Genomic DNA, 6,874 nt, shown 5'->3' on the forward strand with positions numbered 1-6,874 from the left:
GTAACGATCCTAAGAGTTTGCCGAAGTCGCTGATCGCAGTTTCCGCAAAATTTTTAAAAGGGTTAGCGTTGAGATCAGAGTTTCCGCAAACATTTTAAAATTTCCGGTAATGATCCTGAGAGTTTTTGTTTGTTTGCGGAAACTGTGATCAATGACTTCGGCTTTGTGCTATTTTTTCTCTCGATCTTTTCAGAGGGAAAATTTTAAAATGTTTGCGGAAACTGCGATCAGCGGGTGCAACCTAGTTCGTACCTTGAACCATTCGTACAGTCAGTTCGTACCCTGAAAAGATCGAGAAAAAAAATTAAAAAAGCGGAAGTCGCTGATCGCAGTTTAATAGCACAAAGCCGAAGTCGAAAGTCAAAGCTGATCGCAGTTTAATAGCACAAAGCCGAAGTCAAAGCAGAAACTGCAAAACTGCGGAAAAATGTTTGCGGAAACTGCGATCAGCGAGGGTTAGGGTTAGAGCATAGATTACTCTATGGTTAGAGTTAAGGTAAGCGGAAACTGCGGTTAGCGGAAACTGCGGAAAAATGTTTGCGGAAACTGCAATCAGCGAGAATTAGGGTTAGAGCATAGATTCTATGGTTAGAGTTAGCGGAAACTGCGGAAAAATGTTTGCGAAAACTGCGATCAGCGGACTTCGGTTTTGAGCTATTTTTTCTCTCGATCTTTTCAGGGGGAAAATTTTAAAATGATTGCGGAAACTGTGATCAGCGACTTCGGCTTTTTTAAAAAAATTTTCTTGATCTTTTCAAGGTACGAACTGACGGTCCGAACTGTTCATGGTACGAACTAGGTTGCATCCGCGATCAGCTACTTCGGCTTTTTTAATTTTTTCTTTCGATCTTTTCAGGGTACGATTTGAGGGTACGAACTGTTCAGGGTACAAACTAGGTTGCATCCAGTATATTCACAACAAAGGAAAAATAGACATGTTTAAACTTTTAATTAGATACCGGTATGTGGAAGTAGACATTTCAGTGGACATCACTAAATGTCGCAAACCAATGGCACGAAAACATGTACGGTAGTTAATACGATGAAAATTTATAGCACACAGCATTCTTTAGGGACCTAAACTATCACAACGTCTTATACCAAATAAATAGCCTCTGAGGCTATGTTGTCGTGAAAGATGATTGTTTTGAACCGATTGTTACCAGTATGGTACTGATTCCAACAAACTATTTTTTTTTGAAAATTGGTCAAGGTTACATGAAGTTATGGACCATACAAAGTGGATTGTTTTTGCGATCAACAAAGTGGAACGATCACTATAAAAATTATCACAAAGTTCCAAAATGCTTTATTTTTTCTTTGAAATTATAGCCTACAATCTTTGTTAGAACCATATTTTAGTTCAGTCAGTCTAACAGGGCTGTGAAAATACATGAAAAATATACGGCTTTGACCGCTCAGTTTATATATAACTATTAATCACTTCCAACTCCGGACACAGCAAAAACCCTCCGATTCCATGCCCTGAGTCTTGGTAAGTACGGTACCTACCCTGAAAGTACTTTCAATTTTGGTGCTCATGAAATTCCAAGCCATTTCTTACTTGTGCACACTCTTCATTGACTGGGCCTGCGTCAGTGGTTCTAGCAAGAGCCTTTACAATCACGCAGAACTGCCGGGTTTAAACTTTCAAAAAAACTTTCTTAGTTCAAGGATAAAGACTCCCACAATCAATCAAACAAACACAAAATCATGGTAAAAAAACCATCTGATCTGCAAAACTTCCTTAAAAGTTTAAATATTCATAAAATAAGTGATGTGATGGCTTAGTACAGTCTAGTCCGGGAACATCGTGAATCTGGGGTGGTAAAAGGATAGACCCTCGGCCCCAGACGCTCACACGACGACGAAATAAAGAAATCTTTGCACACAAGTCACGACACAACTGACAGCTCACACAGATTAAATGAATCAGAAAATCAGTGCCTGCTTAGAGTAGACTTCAGACATCAGTTTCAGAAGTCAGAACTCACAACAAGTTCACAAATCACAATTTTCTGTGTAAAGCGGGAAAGCCAATATTTCTGCATTACTGGGCATGGTTTTGCCATTCTCAAAAAGGATGCTAAACAAATCATCCTTGGTTACATTTGACTATTTCTGGAAATGATATTGTGTTCAAAATATTGATTGTGGGAATTTCGGACAGAAAACTTTAAGTTTCAGCTTGTTGTTACTTGTGAATTATTTCATCCATTATTTCATAGATTATTTCATGCCTTTGAATTGGAGAGTAATTCTTGAAATGAGTTTCTGCAGCGCACAAACTGAGAGTCGAACCAGTGCTTCTTGATCTCACGGTTACTTTATTTACAAGTTGGGCGCTTTTCCAACTGAGCTATCGCAAAGGACGAAACCTCAGCTGGTAAAAATTATTCGGCTGAATCCATATAAAATTGCGGGATAAACATTTCCTGGCATAAAAATATGGGCACATTGAGTTAAAAATGAATTTATTGACTGTGGCTTGAAGCTATATGCTAAGCTGCTTAGCCTATATCATATGTAACAACAAAACACAAACCTTTCTTTGGTGGGTCTAGGGCCGTAGCAACAAAGAATGTGGCCCCCTCCGAACATAAGTTCGGGGCCCCTTCCAACGCAAAAACTGGAATGTGGTATTTATTTTACATAACATGCAGGGTTCATTTTATGTATACCCAGTAGAGGGCACATTTCTGCTAATTAACGAGGTAACAAATAGAACATCACACAACTAAGGCGAAAGAGTCATGTCCATTGAGTCCTGTCTTTGTCATGAGTTACCAAGGGGGGTGGGGGGGACTTATATATACCAGTCCCAGGTATACAAGTCCCCCCCACCCCCCTTGGCAGTGTTGTACGCGTCAACGAAATAAATTGACGGCGTCAGCGCGAATTGCCTAAAAACTTTACGGCGTAAAGTAGCCTACTGCGTCACCTCTTAGAGAAATTGACGGCGTCAGCGCTAATTTCGAGCGCTATTTTAGCCAGGGTCTCACAAAACAGAAGTATTGCAACCAAGTTTAGGCGAACAATGCAGGGGGAAAATGGCTATAAATAAAGAGCAGGTTTTATGTTTTGAGACTGTATTATAATTAGCTGCTTAGCTTATTAGTTATTCACTAGTAGAAACACAATTAGCATTTCAAAACGTTTGTCTGACAATCTGCTGCGTTTGGGACGCATAATGTCCTTTCCAAGTGAAAACATGCGTTCCACAGCAGCGCTGAATGGGTACCTCTAAATACCCATTGTCAGGCATTGTCGGGCATTGTCAGGCATTGTCAGGTATTGTCAGGCATTGTCAGGCATTGTCGGGCATTGTCAGGCATTGTCGGCTTTTCAGGGGGTTGTGGAGCATTTCTAGGGGTTGTCGAGCATGTTCAGGGGTTGTCAGGCATTGTGGAGTAGCTACCTTCAGGCATTGTTGGGAATTTCCAGGCATTGTCGAAGATTGCCAGGCATTGTCGATCATTATCAGTGGTTGACGGGTTTGTTGGGCATTATAGAACATTTTCAAGCATTGTCGAACATTTTCAGGGGTTGTCGAGCATTTTCAGGGGTTGTCAGGCATTGTAGAGTAGCTACTTTCAGGCATTGTCGATAATTTCCAGGCATTGTCTAGGATTTCCAGGCATTGTCGATCATTATCAGTGGTTGACGGGTTTGTTAGGCATTATGGAACATTTTCAGGGATTTTCGAACATATTCAGGGGTTGTCGAGCATTTTCAGGGGTTGTCAGGCATTGTAGAGTAGCTATACTTTCAGGCATTGTCTATAATTTAAAGGCATTGTCTAGGATTTCCAGGCATTGTCGATCATTATCAGTAGTTGACACATTTTTTAGTTATTATAGAACATTTTCAGGCATTGTCGAACATTTTCAGGGGTTGTCAGGCATTGTAGAGTAGCTACTTTCAGGCATTGTTGATAATTTTCAGGCATTGTCTAGGATTTCCAGGCATTGTCGGTGGTTGACAGGTTTGGTAGTCATTATGGAACATTTTCAGGCATTGTCGAACATTTATTTTCAGGGGTTGTCGAGCATTATCAGGGGTTGTCAGCCATTGTAGAGTAGCTACTTTCAGGCATTGTCGATAATTTCCAGGCATTGTCTAGGATTTCCAGGCATTGTCGATCATTATCAATGGTTGACAGGCTTATTATGCATTGTCGGAAATTTTCAAGCATTGTCAAAAATTTTCAGGGGTTGTCGAGCATTTTCAAGTGTCAGGGGTTTTCAGGGGGTACGTCTAAATTCCCATTGTCAGGCATTGTCGAGCATTGTCAGCTATTGTCGGCTTTTTGGGGGGTTGTGGAGAATTTTCAGGGGTTGTCAAGCATTTTCAGGGGTTGTCAGGCATTGTAGAGTAGCTAATTTCAGGCATTGTCTATAATTTAAAGGCATTGTCTAGGTTTTCCAGGCATTGTCGTTCATTATCAGTGGTTGACAAATTTTTTAGTCATTATCGAACATTTTCAGGCATTGTCGAACATTTTCAGGCATTGTCGAACATTTTCAGGGGTTGTCAAGCATTTTCAGGGCCTGAAATTAGCTACTCTACAATGCCTGACAACCCCTGCAAATGCTCGACAGCTCCTGAAAATGTTCGACAATGCCCGAAAATGTCCTATAATGACTAAAAAATCTATCAACCACTGATATAATGATCGACAATGCCTGAAAGTAGCTACTCTACAATGGCTGACAACCCCTGAAAATGCTCGACAACCCCTGAATATGTTCGAAAATCCCTGAAAATGTTCGACAATGCCTAACAAGCCTGTCAATCACTGATAATGATGGACAAGGCCTGGAAATCCTAGACAATGCCTGAAAATTATCGACAATGCATGAAAGTAGCTACTCTACAATGCCTGACAAGTGACAACCCCCGAAAATGCTCGACAACCCCTGAAAATGTTCGACAATGCCTGAAAATGTTATACAATGACTAACAAACCTGTCAACCAGTAATAATGATCGACAATGCCTGGAAATCGTAAACAATGCCTGGAAAGTATCAACAATGCCTGAAAGTAGCTACTCTACAATGCCTGACAACCCCTGAAAATGTTCGACAATCCCTGAAAACGTTCGACAAAGCCTAATAAACCTGTCAATCACTGATAATGATGGACAAGGCCTGAAAATCCTAGACAATGCCTGAAAATTATCGACAAAGCCTGAAAGTAGCTACTCTACAATGCCTGACAACCCCCGAAAATGCTCGACAACTCCTGAAAATGTTCGACAATGCCTGAAAATGTTATACAATGACTAAAAAACTTGTCAACTACCGGTACTGATAATGATCGACAAGGCCTGGAAATCCTAGACAATGCCTTTAAATTCTAGACAATGCCTGGAAATTATCAACAATGCCTGAAAATAGCTACTCTACAATGGCTGACAACCCTTGCAATTGTTCGACAACCCCTGAAAATGTTCGACAATGCTTGAAAATGTTCTATAATGACTAAAAAAATCTATCAACCACTGATAATGATCGACAATGCTTGGAAATCCTAAACAATGCCTTTAAATTATAGACAATGCATGAAAGTAGCTACTCTACAATGCCTGACAACCCCTGAAAATGCTCGACAACCCCTGAAAATGTTCGACAATGCCTGAAAATGTTATACAATAACTAACAAGCCTGTCAACCACTGATAATGATCGACAATGCCTGGAAATCCTAGACAATGCCTGGAAATTATCAACAATGCCTGAAAGTAGCTACTCTACAATGCCTGACAATGCCTGAAAATGCTCGACAACCTCTGAAAATGTTCGACAATTCCTGAAAACGTTCGACAAAGCCTAACAAGCCTGTCAATCACTGATAATGATCGACAATGCCTGGAAATCCTAGACAATGTGTGGAAATTATCGACAATGCCTGGAAATTATCGACAATGCCTGAAAGTAGCTACTCTACAATGGCTGACAACACCTGAAAATGCTCGACAACCCCTGAATATGTTCGACAATGCCTGAAAATGTTATACAATGACTAACAAACCTGTCAACCACTGATAATGATCGACAATGCCTGGAAATCCTAGACAATGCCTTTAAATTATAGACAATGCCTGAAAGTAGCTACTCTACAATGCCTGACAACCCCTGAAAATGCTCGACAACCCCTGAAAATGTTCGACAATGCCTGAAAATGTTCTATAATGCCCAACAAACCCGTCAACCACTGATAATGATCGACAATGCCTGGTAATTCTAGACAATGCCTGGAAATCCCCAACAATGCCTGAAGGTAGCTACGGTACTCTACAATGCCTGAAAACCCCTGAAAATGCATGACAACCCCTAGAAATGCTCCACAACCCCCCAAAATGCTCCACAACCCCCGAAAAAGCAGACAATGCCTGACAATGCCCGACAATGCCCGACAATGCCTGACAATGCCTGACAATGGGTATTTAGAGGTACCGGCGCTGAATGGTATTGGTGTGTTGTATTTTAAAAACAAGTCTTGAAAACGTTTACTCGGAAAGGGATCACTGTTCCAAGCGTGCTGTGATGGCTTAGTACAGGGTTTCCCAAACTGTGGTCCGCGAACCATTGGTGGTCCGCGACGACTGCACAGGTGGTCTGTGTCGATATGACAAGAAATAAAAAAAGTCACAGATAGGGTAGGCTACGTTGTAGCCAACAGTACTTGCCCTGTCAAAGATAATTGCCGCAGTTCTTTACAACTTAAATGATTTCGAAAACTTTTGCTATCCAGTATCGTAAATCTTACTTGTTGCATCTTCGTTGATGCAGTTACAAAGTTTTTTACAAAAAAATAGTGGTCTGTGGCCAAAAAAAATTCACAAATAGTGGTCCGTGGCCCAAAAAGCTTG

Source organism: Aplidium turbinatum, chromosome 10, assembly GCF_918807975.1.
Source record: "Aplidium turbinatum chromosome 10, kaAplTurb1.1, whole genome shotgun sequence".
In the NCBI taxonomy this organism is placed as follows: Eukaryota; Metazoa; Chordata; class Ascidiacea; order Aplousobranchia; family Polyclinidae; genus Aplidium; species Aplidium turbinatum.